The sequence below is a fragment of the Camellia sinensis genome, chromosome 12, assembly GCF_055761805.1.
Source record: "Camellia sinensis isolate YWXY chromosome 12, ASM5576180v1, whole genome shotgun sequence".
Classification (NCBI taxonomy): Eukaryota; Viridiplantae; Streptophyta; class Magnoliopsida; order Ericales; family Theaceae; genus Camellia; species Camellia sinensis.
In genome coordinates, this window is record NC_138972.1 from 139,126,124 (window position 1) to 139,149,448 (window position 23,325).

Here is a 23,325-nt window from a genome sequence, read left to right on the forward strand (position 1 = left end):
GATGGCAAAATTCCGTCGCAAAGAGGCAACTTTGCCGTCGCAAAAAAAAGGCGACGGCAACGTGTCGTCGCTAAAACCTTTTTGCAACCCCCTTTGTTGCAACCCCCACTGGCCGTCGGTAAAAGTCATCTGTCGTCGCAAAAAACCTTTTTAGACAGCATTTTGAGTATTTGCGACGTCATTTTGCCGTCGCAAAAAGTCAATTTTTTTGTAGTGTTACTTTTAGATTCATCACCAGATATTTTAAAAGGAGAAGCATTAATTGTTGACCCTTTATGTTCAATGACGATTGTTTCTAGAGGAGGATGATTTGAAGAAATTGTAGTATTAGATGATGTTTTCCATTTTGTTTTTGTAATAGTATTTACTTTTTGGTAATAATTTTCAAGATAATCAAAGAATTTAATCTCAATGCGAATTTTGTTCATAAAGTTATGCCATTTTTTAAGTATTGTTGACTGTTGTTTTTTAGTATAATTATTCCTATATTCATGTCTTTTTGACTTATTTTCTTTAGATTTAAAATATCATATAATTTATTAAAATCAAGTTTAAATTCTTTACTAATTGTTAATAATTGTGGATTAACTAGAGGGACGACTTCAAAATCGGTTTGGGTTGGTGATCCTTGAGATTTATTATCATTTTCATGAATATGAGTTTGTGTTGAAGAAACTGGCTTACTAATTTGAGATGAAGAAGAAGTGTCTATACCTTTTAATTTACTATGAATAGTTAGGAGGTTTTTACCTTTTCTAGTAAATAAAGGTGTACAAAAAATTTCATCATCTTCATTGGGTTGACTACATATATTATGTCGTGAAGATTGACTACAACTTAAACGGTCAAAACTTATTTGGACTAAACCATCATCATATTGTTGGATACGATGTAAATCATTGCTATCATATTTATTTTTACGAGAATAGTTTTCATTGATTGTAAACCATTTATCTGGAAGAGTTATATCTTTTCAAAGTATGATTTTTGGTGCTTCAATATTAGCATCAATAGTACTACCTTGAATAAGCAATGGTCTTCATATACATTTAGATTGGTTTTTATGCATTTATAATAGATACGATATATTAAAGCAATAGATTGGGCACTATCTAACATATCAGTAAATTCACCAAAAGTTTGAATATTTAAAGTTAGAGCTTTTAAAAGGTGGGGATCACTAAGACTCGAAGTGAAATCAGGAAAACAATTAAAATGAACTGGATCTTGATGAAGACTAGATTCCATCATACCTAACATAATGGTGCGGTATTTTTTGAACCTAGCATCCCTAAGACATAATAATATTGATGAATTTATTCCTTTAATAGATAGTGGTTTGACTGCAACTTGTACTAATCCTATATGAATAAAATTGTGACCGGAGGATCTATGTTTTTTAATGGATTCCTTGGTAATATTTGACACATTTTATGTACTTTTGTTAAGGCATAAACATTTTCAACAATTTTTACTTGTAAATCAATATTTAAAAAGGATTTAAGAAAACTTGTCTTATAAATTTCTTTGATTGGTACTTTTCGTATATTCTATCCGAAATCTATTTTTAAATCTTGACATTCATGTTCTTCTTCATTTACTACTATATCGGGTATGAGAGCTAATGATGTGGATCTAGAACTGACTGAAGAGTTACTTCTGAATAATCAACTCATGGTTCTAGTATCTATTAATTTTAAGTCTCTCAGGTTCTTTCTTTCTTATCATGTTTTCACATACCTTGTTTTCACTCATACCTGAATAGAAAACCCTACCCTTACTGCCTACGAGGACTTACAACGAATGTGGGATGATATCTAGGTGGCTAGAACAAAGTGGAAAATAAATAAAGAAGGAAGGCTTGTGATAGAATTAATTACTAGAAAACAAGAACAGAAATGGATTAATCCGAAAATAACTAATCAATTAGCAACTATCTTCAATGGCTCTGATACCATAAGGGAAGCGGAACTAGCAACATTTAAAACAAAACACTGAAATAACTTAAAACTTAAATAAAATAACTTGAAAAAGAAATAACTTAAATTGACAGACTAAAATCAAAATAACTTAAAATTGAAATAACTTAATATAAATAATATTTTTTATTTAAATAATATAAATAATATTTTAAAAAAATTATTGAGTCGAGCCGAGCTCGAGTTTCATTAATATTAACGAGTCGAGTCGAGCCGAACTCAAGCCCAGCATCTTATCGAGCCAAGCTTGAACTCAATAAACGAGCTCGATAAGTAAATGAGTCAGGTCGAGCGCAGCAAAGCTCGGCTTCGCTCGGTTCGTTCGCAATCCTAAATAGAGGTCAATATTTTTTCATAAACTCGAACTTAAAATTTTTGTCACGCCCCACTTTTTATTACTCGAAGTCATTACCAAATTCATTAACTTAATTCAGTTTCAGAGAATAACATGCGGAAATAAACTTATACATTCAATCCGTAGAAGTGATTAACAATACTCTCATTCGTATGCAAAGTAAATATTACATGAACATACTTAATAAGTTGCCCTTGGGCTTACATCACATAAGGTACAAGAAGAAGGGTGTAACCCTTTTACAACAATGGCATTCCGCCCACATAAGAAAGGCCCCGTGGCCTACTGATAAGTGGAACCAAATCTTGCAGCTCAATCTGCTTAATACCTGAAAAAGATTCAACAACGTGGGATGAACATATAGTCCAGTAGGGAACTCAACATGATCCTCAACAATAACAACTTACAGATAGCTATGATCATGAACACTCATTCTCACACTAGAATAGTAATGTGACAGTTTATACAAAACATACATAAGTATGAACTTTTCTTGAAAACAATCATTTCAATCAACGCCATAGGCGATTCAATTGTCTATTCCTTTTCGTTAATCCCCATTCCTAATCTTTCATAACATTAACAATACCTTAGGAATCAAATTCACTAAGCCCACTACTCTCTTCCATTCTCCAAACATACACAGATACCCCTTCTCAAAATTTATAATTTCTTTAAAGAAAATCCATTTTCCTTTACACTTTCCAAAAGACAAAGATGACATTTTGGTTTCTTCCCGATACAATCAAATCTATACATGCACTGTTATAAAAGAAGATAACAACACACCGACATGTATAAGATAAACCAATGAGGCAACTTAGCCTTCCAAAACCATAATCAACACAATCCATGATATTCCCAAACACACTGAAATATCAACAACAAACTTTGCTCTACTAGCTATGTGCATAGTAAGCCAAAGATACACCTCTCACAACAACATGCCAGTTTACCAGGCGCTAGCTGGAAGGGTGTGGTACCTTATATTCTCAGCGCATTCAGTTCTCCAGGCGCTAGCTGGAAGGTAACGGTACCTCTGATTATCAGCGCAGGGTATAACACCACCAATCGAAATGCAACAGGGCATAACCAACATGTACAACATATACACAAACCATCCAAATACAAACCATGTATTAAAGTATATGAACACATAGGTGTGTGGAGTGCATCCCCTATCTTCTCACACACACTGGAGTACAACCCCTCTCTCCTCCCTAACAAGTATACATATATAATGCATCTCAATATTTCGTCACATAAGATGTTCAATCAACAATGGTGTAATGCATACATGACAATTCAACACAACCATGTCATCCTCCACCAATGACCAAGGACAAAACCTCTAGATGCATGTATATTGTACATCTATTAACAGACTCAAATATCATGAGATCATCAACTTATCACTAATACTAACATAATAGTATAAGATACAACAATCCAACATTCATACTCATTTCAAAGTACCTTTCCCATTTCACAAAACCAACTCTCTTTATTTTTTCAAAACCGGTTTTATTCCTTTTGTTTTTCACAAAATCAAATCCAAGGACAATAAAGCCAAAGCTCATTTTAATCTACTACATTCATCTCCAAGCCATTCCAATTTAATTATACAAATTAAATCATAATCACTAAAATAGGATTTCCCTCCCCTTCTCCCAATATTGATAAAAAGGTTCAATCATCTACTACAAACAACAGTGGCTTCATTCAAAACCCAAAATACCCAAGTATTTACCCAATGATCAAAACCCCTCTATTGAGTTATTAAACCAAATAAATATTAGGATTTCCTCTCCTTACAACAACAACATGCTAATTAACACCCAATTAGCCCCAAAACACATCTAATGATAATAGATCTAAATCCAACAACTAACCCAAAGTTCAACCTCATGAATTTATACAAAAATCCAACATAAAATGGTTTTCATGCAATACAAAAATTACCACATGTCTATCTATAGACGTAGTATTGAAAAAGAACAAGGAGAATCCCTACCTCAAAGGAGAACTCGAAAGGAGATGATGACCCGAGATCAACGTGCTCCAAACCCACAATTTTTCCGATTAAGACGAAGCCCTCGACACCCTCTACCTTTTTAACAAAGGACCTAGGATGGATTCATACTAGAAGGAGATGAAATCTAGAGAGATAATAAGTTTAGAGAGAGAGACTCTCGGCTGCTAGGGTTTGAAAGAAAAAGAAAGTGAGAAACTGATGTTCAAAAACGCTACTGTCTGCTGATATAAAACACGCTCGCTCGAGCGAAGCCTTTGTCGCTCGAGCGACCAGACACAGAAAACTCTCGCTCGAGCCGAAAACTCAGAAGTGCGCTCGAGCGAAAGAATGCTCGCTCGAGCCAACAACTCAAACCCTCAGGTCTGCAACCAGAAGCACGCTCGAGCGACAGACTTCTCGCTCGAGCGAAGAACAAACCAGACCACTCGAGCGAAGAAAGCTCGCTCGAGCCAAGAAATGCAGCTCTCAGGTCCAGAACCAGACGCAATCGCTCACTCGAGCGAAGCCACTCTGGCTCGATCCACCAGACACGAACTCAACTCTCGCTCGAGCGACCAACTCCTCGCTCGAGCGAAGGTCCAAAAATCTGGGCAGCAACCACCTGCTCCCAATCACACCCAACCTGGAACGAACAAGTCCAAAACATTCTATAACTCAAATTTAAAGAATTGAAGGACAGAAACAAGTTCAAAACAACAACCGGAATCCACGGAACTAAGTCCGGCTACTACAACCAAAGGAGAAAGAACTGGGATCGCTATAATTTTAGTCACCTTTGACACCTAACCCTCTCCATAACAACTTAAACAATGAGTTCTTTTGTGAATATTCCAAAAAATTAAACTATTTATGTATGTAACAAACTTTTCAAACTATGTATCAAACTAACTCACTTTTTAAAATCGCAGGTTTAAAATGAGATTTCATGGTAAAATCAATGAAATTTCATATTGACATAGCCCACATCTACACACCAGTAAGTCGTGTCAACGTGAAATCACATCTTCAAGATGCATTTGAACATGAGATTTCATGATGAAATTGTATTTTGAACTTCCCTTTTTAAAAAAGTAGGTTAGTTTGATAATGAGGAGAGCAAAGGCTTCACTACACCAACTTACACAAAGAGTTGGGTAAGGCTTGAACCCATGACTATGAGTTTAAGGTAGGAGGACTCATACCACTTAAGCTAAGTACACTACATAATATTAATTTCATTATTGTTTTCTTTTATTCTTATTTGAATTGCCTTCTAGTTATTTGAAAAGTGGGTTACTTTGATGAATTATTTGATTTTTAGAATAGAATAAAGCCTAATCCACACAATTCTTGAAGCCTGAATCCCCCCGAATGACATGGCCAACTCTGAACTCACAAACTCGGGCCATGCATGCCAATGGGATTGCATTTTTCATTTCACTGGTTGGTTTCCCCATCCAAGATGTCAAAGTACGTAGGCCTTGTCTACTGTGAACAACTATTCAACTCATCGGCCAATCCATTTGTGGCAGTCGAGTTCGACATGTATCCAGACCCTTAGGATTCACCCTTGGAGTCGAAGGGCGGATCACGTAGGTATCAACATCAACGCTATGGTGTCTATAACAAATGTGACTCTGGATTAGTTACAATTCTATTTTGAGAAATTTGAGTGTTGCATTCACTGATTTTCTTAATGGAAACACCACAATCCTACAAGAGCTTTCTCATATAGCTGATTTAAGCAAGTATTTGCTAGAGTGGGTTACTTTAGGCTTTTCTGCTGGAACAAGATCATTATTTGAGATCCATACTCTTTTCAATCTTGGAATTTTAGTTCTAATATACAAATCGCTCCAAATTTATCGAATTCAAATCCATCAAGTCCAATTGGTTTGGAGTCAATACCAACGATTCCCAACCAAGAACGAAATGGAACAAACAAGAAAGGGGGTAGTAATGGGATCTATTGTAGGTGTGTGCGTTCTAATTAGTAGGTTGGTCTTGCTTTGGTTTAGCTCGAGAAAGAAGAAGAAGAAGAATGGGGTTGAAAAGAAAGATGATCGTGATTTCAATGTTTTGTATAAGTTTGAAGGCGAAACACGACCTAAGAAGTTTTCAAACAAAGAATTGACCATTGCAACAAAGAACTTTGTGGAGGAAGAGAAGCCTGTACAAGGTGGATTTGACGGCGTTTATAGAGGTTTCTTGAGGGACTTAAATTCCTATGTTGTTGTCAAGAGGGTGTCGAAGGGGTTTACACAAGGGATTAAAGGGTATGCATCAGAAGTGAAGATCATCTGATGATTGAGGCATAGGAATCTGGTGCAACTTCTAGGTTGGTGCCACGAAGGAAAAGAACTCTTACTTGTTCATAGCCAATGGCACCTTAGACTCTCATCTCTTCAAAGGCAACACCTTTTTGACATGGTTGACAAGGTACTATATTGTTAAAGGTTTAGCCGCGACACTGTTGTACATACACGAAGAATGGAAACAGTGTTGTTGCACAAAGATGTTAAATCGAGCAACATTATGTTGTGTTCAAATTTCTAAGCTTGGGAATTTCGGGTTAGCTAGGCTTGTTGACCACGGGAAAGGGTCACAGACCATGGTCCTGGCCAAGGCAATGGGTTATATGGCTCCTAAGTGCCTCATGACAAGCAAGTCCAACAAAGAATCATATGTCTATAGTTTTGGCATTGTTGCTTTGGAAATTGCCTATGGAAGAAAGCCCATTGACCCCATGGTTAAAGAAGGTCATGTGAGGCTAGTAGACCAAGTTTGGGAGCTCTATGGAAGAGGAAATGTTCTCGAAGCAGTGGATGCGAAACTCGAGGCATATCACCCAGATCACAATTGCAGGCCTTCAATAAGGCAAGCAATTCAAGTTCTTAATTTGAAAGCTCCATTGCCTAGCCTACCACCAAACATGCCTATGCCAACTTACTTGAAGCATGAAACCAATTAAAAATAATTGTAGGCCTTCACAATGATTGATATGGGCAAATAATATGTTTCAAAAATTAGAGCACAACAAAGATTAGAGATTTTTGTTGAAGCACCAAACCAATTAAAAATAGCAACAAGCATAGAATTATAATTGATTTATTGCATACCCATATAAGCTAAATTGAATTCATGGACAGAACAACACAACACAAATTAGGGCAACAACTATAACAGTGAAAAGTCATAAATTAACAGTGCTAATAAACTATGGCAAAAAGTAGGGCAAAGTGAAAAAATTAATGCAACAACTATAGTCTCCCATTAAAATTTGATCAAACAAATAAACATAGAGAAGAAGAAGAAGAAGAAGAAGAAGAAGAAGAAGAAGAAGAAGAAGAAGAAGAAGAAGAAGAAGCACTCACGTTGCTGGAGCCGGACCAATGTTTGTTTTATCGCCGGAGCTGATTGTTCACTTCGAGGATGAGAGAGAAGAGAAGACATCAAACAATATGAATTGATATATGTATAGGGGTGTAAATCTGGTCTAGCCCGAGCCTTGTTGGGCTTGGCAGGCTCTCGCCAAAATTCGGGCTGGGCCGGCACGGGCCAAAAAATTAGGCCTAGGCCTAGGCACAGGCCCAAGCCCAGCGGTATTCAGGCCTTGGACGGTCTGGTAGGTCAGGCCTCGGATAAGCCCGGTGGGCTTGGGCCTGGCTTGGGGCTTGGGTGGGCCTGACTATTTTTTTTTTGTTTTTTAAAATTTTTTCTACCAAAATTTTATTATTTTCCACTAAAAAAGGCATTGGGCCTCAAGCGGGCTAGGCCTTGAGGTGGCCTTAAGTAGGCCGATAGGCCGGGTCACAAGCCAGGCTAAGCTTCAGATTGATGGTCTAAGCCCAAGTGCTCGGGCTGGGCTTAGGCCCAGGCCCAAACGGGCAGGGCCAACTCGGGGCCGCCCATGGGCCGCGGGCCATTTTTACACTCCTATATATGTATAGGTCTAAAAATGTTTTTTGGGCCCCTCAGATTGGGCCTTTGGGCCTTTTGTATTTAGCACTATAATGGACTAACGAATTTGGGGCCCAAAGACAAGCCTGTGTTGTTTGTGCTCAAGGCCGGCCTTAACTATTGGTATAATTAATAAGTTATACCAGCCATCTATATAATATTTTTTGAATTTCACTTTTCTTTTTAATTTTGCTTCTTTTGAATTTCATTTGATTTCCTTTAATTTTGTGTTTTATCTTTGTTCCCTTAATATATTTTGTTATTGTGTCGTATTATAAATAGATTTGTATCGAAAAACGATGAATCCTAACTTCATAATCTGTACTACATATATAATAGAATGTAGTGTTGTTCCAAAAGCTTTCAAAATACCATTCTAAAATTCTCATAAATTTGAAAAATACGTGGCAACTCTCTTTTGAGTTTATAGCTCTTTTTCTTCCCTCTCAAAGACTTTCATAATAATAAAAACTCCTACTCTTCCACCTTTCTCTCCTACCCTACGTTTCTTCCCTACCTTCAAAGACTTTCACTCCCACTCTTCCACTATCCACAACTCCTATCCATAAAAAGTTGTTAACAAAAAAAATCAAAACCTATCCATAAAAAGTTGTTACTCTCCCACCTCAAACAAATCTCTTCTACCCTCAAACACTTTCAGTCCCACTCTCCCACTATCCTATAACAGATAGATATAAAAAAAAAAAAAAAAATCACCCATCTATCCATATCCCCTTAAACCATTATTTCTAACAATCCACTACTACAACAGATAGATATAAAAAAAAAAAAAAAAAAACCACTCATCTATCCATATCCCCTTAAACCATTATTTCTAACAATCCACTACCTCAAATACACATACTTCATCAACTTCCTTCATCAGCAGTGAACGCCAACAGTCAGCAGTCCGCCATCAAATGCAAGTCTCGGTTTTTCTTTTTCTTTTTCTCTAATAATTTGTAGCATATTGTGTCCTTGAGGATATTCCTGGAGTGTTTGTTCCACCAATTTTGAATTTTTATTGAAGACTCAATAGGATATATATAACCCAATCTTCTTTCCGGTTCTATATCTCTCTCTCTCATCTCCATTGAAGAATCCTATAAACACAAATCTCTCTCGTCTACCTCACTCTATAGAGCTTAATTAAGTGCACATGGCTGTTGTTTATGAGGGCAACAAGCATGTCTCTGTTTCTCTTTTTCGTATGCTCTAAAAATTGTAGTGCCCATGTCTCTGTTTTTCTTTTTCTTTTGCTCTAATAATTTTTTTTCCCCAACTATTTGTGATTTTGTATTTTCATTATAAAGATTGCAGAAAAAGCAAGTGTAATTTACCCATAACTTTACGTGCAGACATAGGCAAATCAGTCTAAGAAATCCAGCTGCACTTACAGTTCAAAAATTACAAGCTTAGAATAACATGCATATGGGCTGCTGAAGTTGCAGATTTTGAAACCACAAATCTTTCAAGTTTTAAGAGAATTTCAACTCAAACAACTTTCAAGCCCAATTCTGCAGATTCATTCTGTTTCTTCTCATTAATGGCGTACTTTTATTATTGAAATACCTTGAATACACTTGCACAAAGACACATTTTTGTATTTATTGAGAAAAGTATGGGTTTGATTTGCATTAGGAATTTAAATAGTATTCATATACATTCGATTTTTGGCAGAGTGTAATTTAAATTGTGTTCATATAAATTCTTTTGGTTGTAGTATTGTTCTTTTTTTTTTTATTTTTGACATGTCTTGCTTTGAGATATGGTAGGAAATGGTTTATAACGGTACCACTGTGGATGGTATTATGAGTGTTCTAATCAAAATTTAATCTTTCATGTTTTATTTTGTTTTACAAAATCCAAAATTTATATGTACATGGTTTAAAAATCGGAAATATTATGTTTTGAAATGAAAATTCTTCCATATTAGACATGATTCCAATTCTTTTGTTTTTCTTTGTAGTTTTTAATTTAAGATTAAAATTTAATTATTTTCATTACTTCTTTAAATTCTTAGATTGCAAGAATCTATTAAATTTAATACTATATTTTGTTTATGATTTTAGTGGATAAATAATTCAATAAAAAATAAAGTTTAAGATGGTTAAAAGTATATTTTGATAGGTATTTGTAGTGTTCCACCAATAAGATAATACAAGTTTACCATTATATTAACAATACATGTTAGTTTTATTTTTATTTTATGTTATGAAAATAAAATCAATAATTTTACACATAATACAACTAAATTTATTTTGGGTGGAGTAAGGGGAAATTGATTAATTTTATGTATATTATAAAATCATAACATGTATTAAGTTATTTGTGCATTAAACTCATAATTTTTTTTATAATTTTTTTTTTATAATTTTACACAACTTTTAAATTTACAAATAATACTCTATTTGGTTTGGAGTTTTCAAAAACAGTTTTTTGAGTTTTCAATTCGTGTTTTTATATTTTTAGTGATTTTTAAAATATTTTTATTTTTATTTTTTAGATCCACTTAATCTTGATATACTTAAAAGATATAAAATGTGTACAAAAATCTTTAAAAGATTTGTTGAATACAACAAAATACGAAAATGTATTGAATTTTCTTATTTTTGATTTTTTTTTGGTATTTGGTGAATTTAAAAAAAAATTATATAAGTATTATACTTTTTAAGTGTATCTAGATTAGGTATATCTAGAAAATTTTAAAAAACTACATAAAATGTTAAAAAAATTACTAAAAAATAAAAACTTAATTTTTTAAAAAGTGAGTTAAATCTAAAGTTTTATATAAGAGAAACAAAATGATTTAAAAAAATAAACGAGTATAATATATTGAGAGGGAGATTAATGATCTGGTACTGGGCCGGACAGATCTAGGCCAAACAGAGTTTTGCCAGACAGATTTGGGTCGGGCAAGTGTTGGGCCGAGGATGTGTGGCCTAGTTTGGAAAGAAGTTGCTCGGTTAAGGCAACGCTTGGTTGGACCGAGCTACATGTTTGGCGGAGGCGAAACCAGTCAAGTTAAGTGACCGGCGCCCGGAAAGGCAAGATTGGACCGAGGTACCTGTTTGCTTGGCAGGTAGGTCGACCGCAGACAAGTGTGAGTAGTCCCGAGCTCGGCTTTGCCGAGATGCCGCCGAGTCCGGTCCTCATCTGAGCTTAGCTGTTGGAGTACTTGGGCATGAAACGCAGCATGATAGACGATGGCCGAGATGATATTGCCCGGCTGCCGAGCTCCCAGGAGCATGGGCGGGCAGTTGGGTTAGGTGGTGCTCAGCAAGGTTTATGCTGACAGATGGGATAACAGTGCCACGTGTTGAGAGATCACTGGGAGTAGATTTGGGGCGCATAAGATATATAAGCATGACTGCGCCCCCCCATACGCGGACAGATGAACATTGGGTAAGAAAAATACCAACACTCTCCCTTCTCTCTATCTATCCCCTGTGTGTGAGTTCTAACTTGATCGTCGGAGGGATTTTTCGGCCACACACCGCCGGGTAGCTCACCGTTATTTGCTCGCAGGTGATCGGACAGTAATGGAGCTCGGAAGAAAGGAGTACGGGCTTGCCGGAACATTTGCTCCCCGTACAATTGGAGCCGTCAGTGGGAAGACTAACAGACAAAACCTTGTCTTCCAGGCTCGTCTGATCGCCGTCCATGGCGAACAACGATGAGTTTTCGTTGTTTGCCATAGACGGAGCCACCCCGGAGTATACCCGAAGGAGAGAGGGACCTCCCGCCATCCATCCAATGGCGGACTTGGAGACGCCCACCGGAGGACAGTCAGGAGACGCGCGGGATAAGCGCGGAAGAAGTTACGGTCATTCACGAAGTCCGGACGGTCATCGACGGCGGAGAGAATCACATGCCCGACGTCTGGAACACAAGTTGAGGGACCAAGACGCTGTCATCCGGCGAATGGCAGCGGAGATGGAGGAGCTCAAACGGCATGTCAAAGGGAAAGGTGTAGCTGGAGTGGGTGACCACAGTGAGCGCACCCCATCCCGCCATTCAGGCGGACAGAGTCAGCGACGCACTCCACCCATTTCTATCACCAGAAGTTACCAAGTTGGTGATTCCGACATGCATGCAGAGAAGTCTAGCGCGCAAGACAGCACCTACCGGCCCTCATGTCTGGTGACGACATCGAGGTACTCTTACTCCGCTTATTCGGAGGATTTGAGGGCGGTCTTGAAGGAGCGGGCTCGCCGGCGTGAAGCTCAGAGGATACTGGCGTTCCAGCGGTTATCCTACAGGGTTCACGCCAGCGAAGAGGTCGGAATGCCTCTATCCCGCCAAGCAGCGCCACTCCTAATGGATTCAGATTTGGCCAAGTTGAGTGCAACCCCTTTTTCCCTGGAAATAGAAACAACACCGCTTCTGGCAGGCTTCCACCAGCCTAAGTTCACACTCTACGACGGAAAAACCGATCCTTACATGCATGTGAGCCACTTCCGACAGGTTATGGCCGGACATGGGCGAAATGACGGACTTATGTGCCTGATCTTCCTGTCGAGTTTAGGCGAGCTGGGCTTGAAGTGGTTCGAGAGGTTGCCGGAAGGGAGCATACAACAGTGGCATCAGTTGGCCGAAGCCTTTGTGACGCGCTTTAAAACCAACACAAAACCACCAAAAGAAGTCGATCATTTACTTAGTTCAAGATAGAACCGAGCGACACATTGAAGGCATACAACTCAAGGTATTGGGAAACCTTCAACGAGATCTTGGATTGCCCGGTCAACCTTGCAATCACGCAATACAAGCGTGGTCTTCCAGTCGGACATAGACTGCGGGACTCGCTTACCATGCACCAGCCGACATCCATGGACCAACTCATGCAACGCATCAATGAGCATATTCGAGTTGAGGATGACGCGTCGGCGTCTACCGCGAAGTCAGTTCCGGCAGCGATAGACAAGAAGGCTGGAAAAGTGCATACAGTCGGACAGGAGTCCGGCTGATCTTCTGACTGCGCTGAGGAATCGGACCGTGGATCGAATCGGATAAACCGGGGTAGAGGACGTCGGAATGACCGGGATGACTACCCCCGAGATGACGTAGCGGACGCGAACAGAAGGTTGAAGGCAAGGACTGGCATAACCACGGTCTTCAAGATTCCAATCTATCGCATACTTAGTGAAATCCGAGACGAGGAGTATGTCCGGTTTCCTGCTAAGTTGGGCGATGGACAAAAGGGCTACAATCCGCGGTATCGTTGTACGTTTCATCGGGAGCGAGGCCACCGGACTGAGGATTGTTTGCCATTGAGGCAACACCTGGAAGAGCTGGTCGCGGCCGGGCACCTGGATCTTTACATTGATGGGGGCGTCAAGGCAAATCAAGTTCCGATTGATCCGCGGGGACCGGACGACCGAGATGCACCTCCTCAAGGGGTTGTGAATGTCATCCACGGCATAGTGGAACCGGCGCGCGTTTGCGAGCTCCGTGGTATGATAAAAAAGGCAGAGCACATGAGGGAAGTTTTGTCAGTTCAGCCTGCGCTCAAGAGGGGGAGGACGGAAGTAACAGAAGTGATCAGTTTCTCCTCAAGGGACTTGGAGCGCATTCAGACACCGCATAATGACGCCTTAGTAGTTACACTCCGCGTCAAAGACTTTGAAGTGAAACGGATCTTGATCGATCAGGGAAGCTTGGTCGAGATCATGTATTACAACGCTTTCCAACAGCTCAAGCTCCGAGATACGGATTTGGCCCCGGCGACATCGCCGTTGGTTGGTTTCAACTCACAACCTGAGTGGCCTTTGGGAAAGATTATCCTGCCGGTCAAAGCGGGATCCGTGGTCAAACAGGTGGAGTTCTGGGTATTATAGGTGCCATCTACTTACAATTTGATCCTTGGAAGGGGGTGGCTTCACGCTATGCAAGCCGTGGCATCAACTTTCCACCAAGTAATGAGATTCCCCTCGGCTATGGGGGCAATCGAGGAGATTTGGGGCGATCAGGTCATGTCCAAGCAGTGCTTCGTGGTGGTCAACGGGAGCCGGGCTGCCAAAGGATTCGTTCAAATGATTGAGGGACCGGAGGACCAGGGTGTCTTAAAAGATGTGGGCACCAAGGCCGAAGACAAAGCTGTCGAGGAATTGGTGGAGGTGCGAATTGATATAGAACAGCCGGACAAGTTCTTGTTGCTCGGCTCAAGCTTTACGGCCATAGAACGGACCGAGATGGTTGAGTTTTTGATGGCCAACATCGAAGTTTTTGCATGGTCGCCTTATGACATGCCCGGCCTCGATCCTAGTTTTATTTGCCATCATCTCAATGTCTTCCCCGGTGCCAAGCCAGTTATTCAGCGGACAAGGAGATCAGCATTGCATCACGCCGAGGTAGTTGCGGAAGAAGTTAAGAATTTTCTAGAGGCACGAGCAATTCAAGAAGTACACTACCCTCATTGGATCTCAAATACAGTGGTGGTACCGAAGAAAAATGGGAAGTGGCGGGTTTGCGTTGATTACAAGACCGTCAACCGAGCTTGTCCGAAAGATAGCTTTCCCTTGCCTAGAATTGACCAGCTTGTGGATTTGACGGCTGGACATAACAGGCTAAGTTTCTTGGATGCCTACCGCGGCTATCATCAGATTGCCATGCATGGCCCCGACCGAGAAATCACCTCCTTTACTACACCGAGGGGACTCTTTTGCTACCGAGTCATGCCTTTTGGTTTGAAGAACGCCGGGGCGACTTTTCAGAGGATGGTGACCAAAATGTTTTCTCCTTTGCTTGGCCGGACAATGGAGGCTTACATCGATGATATGGTGGTAAAGAGCCGACATGAGGCAAACCATTTGTCCGACTTAGCCGAGATGTTTGCCATTCTAAAGAAGCACAAGCTGCGCTTGAATGCGTCAAAGTGTGCCTTTGGCGTGGGATCTGAAAAATTTTTGGGGTTCCTAGTCACGAACCGAGGCATCGAAGCAGACCCTACTCAGATCAGAGCCGTGCAAGGGTTGAAGCAGCCCAGCTCGGCTAAGGACGTGCAGCATCTGGCCAGGATGGCCGCCGCGCTTAATCGGTTTATAAGCCGGTCATCAGATCACTGCCGCCCTTTCTTTCAAGCATTGAAGTCAAAGTTCTCGTGGGACGAAGAGTGTGACCGAGCTTTGGCCGAGCTCAAGGAATATCTGTCTTCTCCGCCACTGTTGGTTACACCAAAGCCGGGTGAGGAACTCTACCTTTACCTTGCCGTCTCCTGCACGCAGTCAGTGCGGTGCTAGTCCGCGCTGAAGGAATCAAGCACCTCCCAATTTTTTATGTCAGTAAGACCTTACTGCCGGCTGAGACGAGGTACTTGCCGCTGGAAAAGCTTGCGTTGGCGTTGATGATGGCTTCAAGGAAGTTGGCGCATTATTTTCACGCCCATACCATCATCGTACTGACCGAGTTTCCCCTTAAGGCCCTGTTTGAACGGGCGGACTTTTCAGGCCGAATTCTCAAGTGGGCGGTCGAATTGGGACAGTTTGATGTAAAGTTCCAACCGCGCACAGCCATAAAGGCCCAAACTTTGGCCGACTTCATTGCTGAATTCTCGCCAGGAACTCATCCGGTATGCCCGGTCGATATTGCCGCGGCAGAAGAAGAAGGGACTGCAAGCCTGACCGAGATACCACAACTGGGTGGAGTTGCCGACGCGGAATTTGCGCGCCCCACCGTAGTACCCTCAACTTGTACAATTCAACCAACCGATGACGCGATGACGGAGTCGGGTATTGTTGTCCCACCCACTCTGTCCGGTACCGCGTCGTCAGAGAGTGAAGTAATGGAACTACTCAGCACAGAGCCTGCGGCCGATATAATACCGCAACCTTGTGATTCGCCTACGGACTTAAGCATTGTAGACCGACTTGCTGAGTCCGGTGCCGAATCACCAAGGGGGGCTGGAGTGGAACCAATCAACACAGAACTTGAAACCAGACAGCCAAGAAACCGTGATCCCACTGCCCTTCGCAACTCTCAGGACCCATCAGACTGCTGGAAGCTTTTTGTGGGGAAAATGTGGAAGCTTTTTGTTGATGGAGCGTCCAACCGTCACGGTGCCGGCTTAGGTATCGTTCTTATCTCCCCGGTTGGCCTAACCATTGAACATTCTATCACGCTTGGCTTCCCAGCATTTAACAACGAGGCTGAGTACGAGGCCCTTCTCGCCAGGCTCAAGAGCGCTATTCAAATGAAGGCTGCCGAGCTACTGGTGTACAATGATTCCCAGCTTGTGGTTAACCAAGTCTCTTGGATTTACGAAGCAAAGGATGACAGAATGGCGAAGTACCAAGCTCTGGTCAGGGAACACATCAAGCAGTTTCAGGCAATTCATGTCCAACAGATTGGCCGTGAAGAAAACAGCCGAGCTGATGAGCTGGCCGGCCTCGCTTCGATGGTAGATAGTACATCTCCAAACCCCCTGTTAATTGACTTTCTTCCACGGCCAAGCATTGAAGACGCCGGGCAGACGGATGTACTCTAGGCCGCGCTAGGTCCTTCCTGGATGGACCCCTTAATCTTGTTCCTCAGAGACCAGACTCTACCAACTGACAAGAAAGAAGCACACAAAGTTCGGGTGAAGTCAGAGCGATTTTGGCTCTCTCCATCTGGTGCGTTGTATAAAAAGTCCTTCACTGGTCCTTATCTAAAGTGCGTGCACCCGAGTAGTGTGGAGGCCTTCTTGTACGAAATTCACGAAGGCATTTGTGGCAGCCACATAGGGGGCAGGTCCTTGGCCTACCGAGCTATTTCGCAGGGATACTGGTGGCCGTGCATACAGGCCGACGCACAAAAGCACGTCCGCAAGTGCGAAAAATGCCAGAAATTCGCCCATCAGATCCATCAGCCTGCTAGGGAACTTCTTCCCCTCACCAATCCTTGGCCCTTCGCCATGTGGAGGCTAGATATAGTGGGGCCACTGCCAACAGCACCGGGCAACCGAAAATTCTTCATTGCGGCCACAGATTACTTCACGAAATGGGTTAAAGCTGAGCCCTTGGCAACAATCAAAGAGAAAGACGTGAAGCGGTTTGTCTGGCAGAATGTGGTCACGCGGTTTGGCGTCCCCAAGATCTTGATCTCTAAGAACGTCACCCAGTTTGACGGTCGCCTATTCAGAGGATTTTGTGAAGATTTGAAGATTGAATTCTATAACTCCACTCCGGCTTACCCGCAGTCCAATGGTCAAGCTGAGGCATCGAACAAGACTATACTGGATGGGTTGAAGAAACGGCTGGAGAAGGCAAAGGGAAAATGGGCTGAGGAATTACCCAGCGTCCTTTGGGCATACCGAACAACCCCGCGGCGATCTACCGGGGAAACTCCATTTGCTTTGGCTTATGGCATGGAGGCGGTCATACCTTTAGAAGTTGGCATGCCCACCCTAAGAAGCGAGAGTTTTAAGCCCGAACTGAATGCCGAGGCTATTGCCTTGGAGCTGGACCTAGTGGAAGAGCGTCGGGAGAAGGCCCTCATCCATGTTGCCGCCTACCAGCAAGAGCTCTCAAAGAAGTACAACAAGACGGTGCACCCCAGACCGTTCAAAGTTGGTGATTGGGTTTTGAGGAAAGTTATGGGCAACACCCTGGTGCCAGGTGAAGGCAAACTAGGGGCAAATTGGGAAGGACCCTACAAGATCACCGGTCTGACGGGCAAGGGGGCTTACTACTTGGAGGATCTAGAGGGAAGAGCAATACCCCGGCCATGGAATGCGGCCAACCTGAAACTGTATTATTTCTAAGCTTTTGCTTTCTTTTCTTGTGCAAAGGAATTTTTTGGCTTGCACTTCAGAATGTAATTCTTTTTGTTAATATATAAAAGTAATTTTGCTTTAGCACTTGGACTGTTGTTTTAATGTTAAAACCGAGATGATTTACTCCGGTTGGAAGAGTTAGTAATTTGTTCAACTTAGTTAACCCAACCGAGATGATTTACTCCAGTTGGAAGAGTTGGTGTTTTGCCCAACTTAGGATTCTCAACGGAGATGATTTACTCCGGTTGGAAGAGTTGGTGTTTTGCCCAGCTTCGGATTCCCAACTGAGATGATTTATTTCGGTTGGAAAAGTTGGTGTTTTGCCCAACTTAGGATTCCCAACCGAGATGATTTACTCCGGTTGGAAGAGTTAGTGTTTTGCCCAACACAGGATTCCCAACCGAGATGATTTACTCCGGTTGGAAGAGTTGGTGTTTTGCCCAACTTAGGATTCCCAACCGAGATGATTTATTCCGGTTGAAAAAGTTGGTGAGTTCAACTTGGGTGTTATGTTCAATTTTACAATTTATACGGAGATGTTTTGCTGAAAAAGGAATTGATGACGACCGTCCAAACACTTGATGAAATCAAAGCTTTTCATTGATAAAAAGTTAATACAAAAGGTGGGGAACTTAGCCCGGTTACATTTACAGAAACAAAAAAAAGAAACCTAAGCTAGGGGGGAAAGATCAGGGAATTCCTCATCAGCCTCCAAGTTGACCGTGGCAGTTGGGTCCTGGACACCGGTCCCAGTCCGGCTTGCCTGCTCCTGTTCGGTTTGGTCCTCTCCTTCACCGTCTGCCTCGCCCTCTTCTTCAAGTCCTTCCTCGGCCTCAGCTTGCAGCGCGCTGAAGACGTCATTGGCATACGGAATAAGGTAGGTCGGTAAGAAGACAGCCGGTGGAGAGGCAAACACGTCAGTGTCAGGACCCTGACCGAGCTGTTGACAGGCAGCCTTCCATCCAGCCTTGAAGTAAATGTCCTGGGTGGCGAAGACTTGTTTCTTGTAGTTTTCCTCGGCTTCGTTGAAGCCGGCGTTATTGGCGTCCTCGCAGTCTTTTTTCCTGGACTTCTTAAGCGCGTCAAGCTCGGCCTGGAGCCCGTCTTTCTGTTTCTCGGCTGCTTCAAGTTGGCCGAGCAGCCTGTTGTTGTCGGAATTGGCGGCTTCAAGCGAGGACTTTGCTCGGCCAAGCTCGGTTTGGAGGCTTTTGACTTGGCTGGCGGTATCGCTCGCCTTCTGCCGAAGTCTGTGGATACGCTCCAAGACCAAGTGCTGCTTTTGGATGGCCTGCAAAATGAGAATTTGATCAGAGAAGAAACCGTGCAAACACTTTTGAAAATTGAAGCAGAAGATTGAAATTCTTACCCTGGTCATGGACTTCACGGCGGATTTGACCAGCCGAGTGTCAGGAACGTGGTCGCTGCCAACCACATCGCTGGGCAGCAGCAGAGCCTTTGAGAGGTCGAAGGCAAGCAAGTGCTCCTTGTCGCCTTTGACCGAAGCATTTGCCGGGATCTCTTTGCCCCGGTGCTTCAGCTGCGGCCGCCATGCTGGGATGGGGCTGACCGTGTCGACAGGTTGCTCGGTTGTAAGTTCGGCGACGAGCTCGGCAGAGGGATCTGCCCGTGGTCTTTTGCCAGCCCGGCGTGTTTCTTTGCTAGACTGCCCGGCGGCTGGAAAAGCTAAGGCGACCACGGCAGCACTTGATTGACCGGCAGCCGGGGAGCGAGCGACGACGCTCGGTATCTCGGCCGAGGTTGCAGTGAGAAGGTTTTTGATTCGGCTTCTTTTGGCCATTTCTTGTTCGTCTGTCAACCGGATTAAAGGGACGTCAGGAAGGGTAGGGTCTGGAGGTGGCGATGGAGCACAGAGGAAGTCTGCTACTTTACTCCGGCGCGGAGCAGAGTACCTGTAGGTTGGGGTGTAACCGAGCAAATCGTTGCAATCTCGGTGGCTGTAGCGGAGCACGGTCCGGATTGCCTCTGCGTTGGGCTATTGGTAGTTCGCTTGCAAGGCTTGAATTGCTGCATGAGGAACATGTAAATGGTTAAGCACAGAATAGTTAAAACGAATTGACTAAACAAGACAGCACGGCTTACATGTGGAATCGAATTTTTTGCTTATGAACCAACCCGGTACCTCGGCCGTTTCGTAATTATCGGTTACCCAGGAAAAATCGTCATCGTGCAAGCCTTTGTCCGGTGTTCCGGTCACGATTTTCTCTTTGCCCGGCCTGATCTTAAGATAGTAAGCGAGACCATCGCCAGTGTGTCCGAGAGTATATTGTTGCAATATCTAGGCTAAGCCTAAGTTTGTGCCTAGCCGGTTGTTAAGTTCGTGCACACCGTTTATTATTCGGTAGGTGTTGGTGGACACTTGAGTGGGTACAAGCCCGGTGCGGCGGAGGAACTCGGTGATCAATGGGTTGAGTGGGAAACGAAGGGCCCCTTCGACGATGGATAGCACGGTGAAAGGGCATTCCTCCCTGCCCCAAGGCGTTGTCTCAATTTCTGCAAGTTCAAGGTGGACATCGGCCAGGATGCCGTACTCCTCCCTGAACGTAGCCAGTGTAGCCGGAGTATCTACGAGAAATCGAAATTTCCCCATGAAGGACCGGCCAAATTTTCTCGGCTGAGGAGGTTTGGCACTGACTTGTGAATTGTTGGCTGCTCGGTCTTTGAGAGCCTCGAAAGTGGTCAGGGGTCCACTTGGACTCTGCAGGAAAATTATGGCAAGTGTAAGTGTGAGCACGGTCGCGCGAAGGGAGCTAGACTTTAGCTCGGTCATTAAGAGTGCCAAACCACCTCGGTCGTCTAAGCTAACTAAGGAGCTCGGTCGCCCAAGCAGACCAGATGTTAGCCCGGTTGAGCGACCAATTCCTTTTGCTATCTCGTTTTTTGCTGGGGTTGAGACAAGCATGTTATTTGCTCGGTAAGATTGGTTTTTTGGATCAAATGAAGACCAGGAGCCCGGTCCGCCCCAGTTCTTCAGTGTTCTTTAGGAAAAATGAAGAACATCGTTAACAATGGAGGGTTTGGGATGGTTTTAGGTGCCCAAGGCCTAAAAGCTACGATTTCATGCCCTAATATGTGAAATATCAAAGAAAACGACAATGAAAGAGAAGTTTGAGGACTTACGAGCGTAGGGTAGAGTCTTCTTCTTCAAGCACAAACTCAGCGTTGGCAAGGAACAAGGGGTAAGAGCTCTGTGAAGCTTGATAACCAAGAGAGGCAGTAAGAACGGAAGGAAGAGGGCAGGGGCATGTATATAAAGGGTAAAGAAACCGCCCAAATTCAAATTTGCAAAGACGGTTGGGTTAGCCGCTCGAGGGCGAATAGAAGGACGACACGTGTTCCCATTAATGCAGCGTCAGAGTTGAAGCGACAAGAAGGTCAGGCGAGACGACGACCGATGAGTCAACCGGGGTGGTCTTAAAGACAGGAATGAAAAATCGAGAAGTTGAACCGGGCAAATTCTGAAGCCAAGACTAATAACCGGCCTGATCGCCATTCTGCAAACTGCGGACCGAGGAAAAGATTATCCCGGTCAGTATAGGTAATCCCAGTCACGCTCGCGCGGACGGAATTAAGGGGCAATTGAGAGGGAGATTAATGATCTGGTATTGGGCCGGACAGATCTAGGCCAGACAGAGTTTTGCTGGACAGATTTGAGCCGGGCAAGTGTTGGGCCGAGGATGTGTGGCCCAGTTTGGAAAGAAGTTGCTCGGTTAAGGCAACGCTTGGTTGGACCGAGCTACATGTCTGGCGGAGGCGAAACCAGTCAAGTTAAGTGACCGGCGCCCGGAAAGGCAAGATTGGACCGAGGTACCTGTTTGCTCGGCAGGTAGGTCGACCGCAGACAAATGTGAGTAGTCCCGAGCTCGGCTTTGCCGAGATGCCGCCGAGTCCGGTCCTCATCTGAGCTTAGCTATTGGAGTACTTGGGCATGAAACGCAGCATGGCAGACGATGGCCGAGATGATATTGCCCGGCTGCCGAGCTCCCAGGAGCATGGGTGGGCAGTTGGGTTAGGTGGTGCTCAGCAAGGTTTATGCTGACAGATGGGATAGAAGTGCCACGTGTTGAGAGATCACTGGGAGTAGATTTGGGGCGCAGAAGGTATATAAGCATGACTGCGCCCCCCCATGCGCGGACAGATGAACATTGGGTAAGAAAAATACCAACACTCTCCCTTCTCTCTATCTATCCCCTGTGTGTGAGTTCTAACTTGATCGTCGGAGGGGTTTTCCGGCCACACACTGCCGGGTAGCTCACCGTTATTTGCTCGCAGGTGATCGGACAGTAACGGAGCTCAGAAGAAAGGAGTACGAGCTTGCCGGAACATTTGCTCCCCATACATATATGTGGACAAAAAACTATTTATCCCGTGCATAGCACGGGGTGAATGCTAGTTTTATTATATTAACATGTATTCCAAGCATTTTACAAGGTGGACCTCTTTCGTTGCCTTTTTAAACACAACCAGAAGCAAGGCACACACATTGTGTGCCAAACCAAAAATAAAAAATAAAAACTATATAAAAAAGAATAAAAAATTATATCAAAAATATATTTAAAAAAAGGTAAAAACTGTTTTGTAAGTGAGAAGTTTTGTTTCTTTTTTAAAATTAAAACAAAATAAATTGAAAATGGGATTATGGTAAAAAATTTACTTGGCATATATATAGAAGAAAAAAAATTCATGACACCAAATCAAGCCTACAAAGTATAGAATAATATTTATAAATTTCAGAACATCATAAAAATAGATGGACTTAAAAATGGTTATATTAGTCTAATGTCCGGTCAGTCAATGCTCATTTGTAGGGGTGAGCAGCAGATATATCGATCCGTCAAAATCGATCGAACCGAACAGATCCGTCGTATTTTGGACGGATGTGTGATGATGAGTGGACGGTTGGGGATTGATTTTCTCCAATCCCCCAATCTGATGGACGGATAGCGGATTTGAGATTCTTTTGGCCGCAACCGAACCACCAAACCGCGAGCACCCCTAGTAATTTATAAGATTTTGTGTTTTCAGTTTGTTTAAATATTCTGTTTGTGTTTTCAATTAAAAAAGAGTTTAAATATTATGTTGAAAAAAAAAGTTTTCAACTTGAATATCTTTTTTGAATTGAAAAAAATAAACTTATTATTTATCTATATTTTTTGGTTTTTAAATCTATCTCTAAAAATAATAAATAGAAAATATGATATATGCTGGTTAGTTTATGTTTTCAAAAACAGATATAGATGTAACAATA

General features: G+C 42.7%; 1 pseudogene; it reads left to right on the forward strand.

Moving 5' to 3' along the window:
* Positions 1 to 6,959: 6,959 nt before the first annotated feature.
* LOC145803923 (L-type lectin-domain containing receptor kinase IX.1 pseudogene) lies at positions 6,960 to 7,319 on the forward strand (annotated as a pseudogene).
* The last annotated feature ends 16,006 nt before the right edge of the window (positions 7,320 to 23,325 follow it).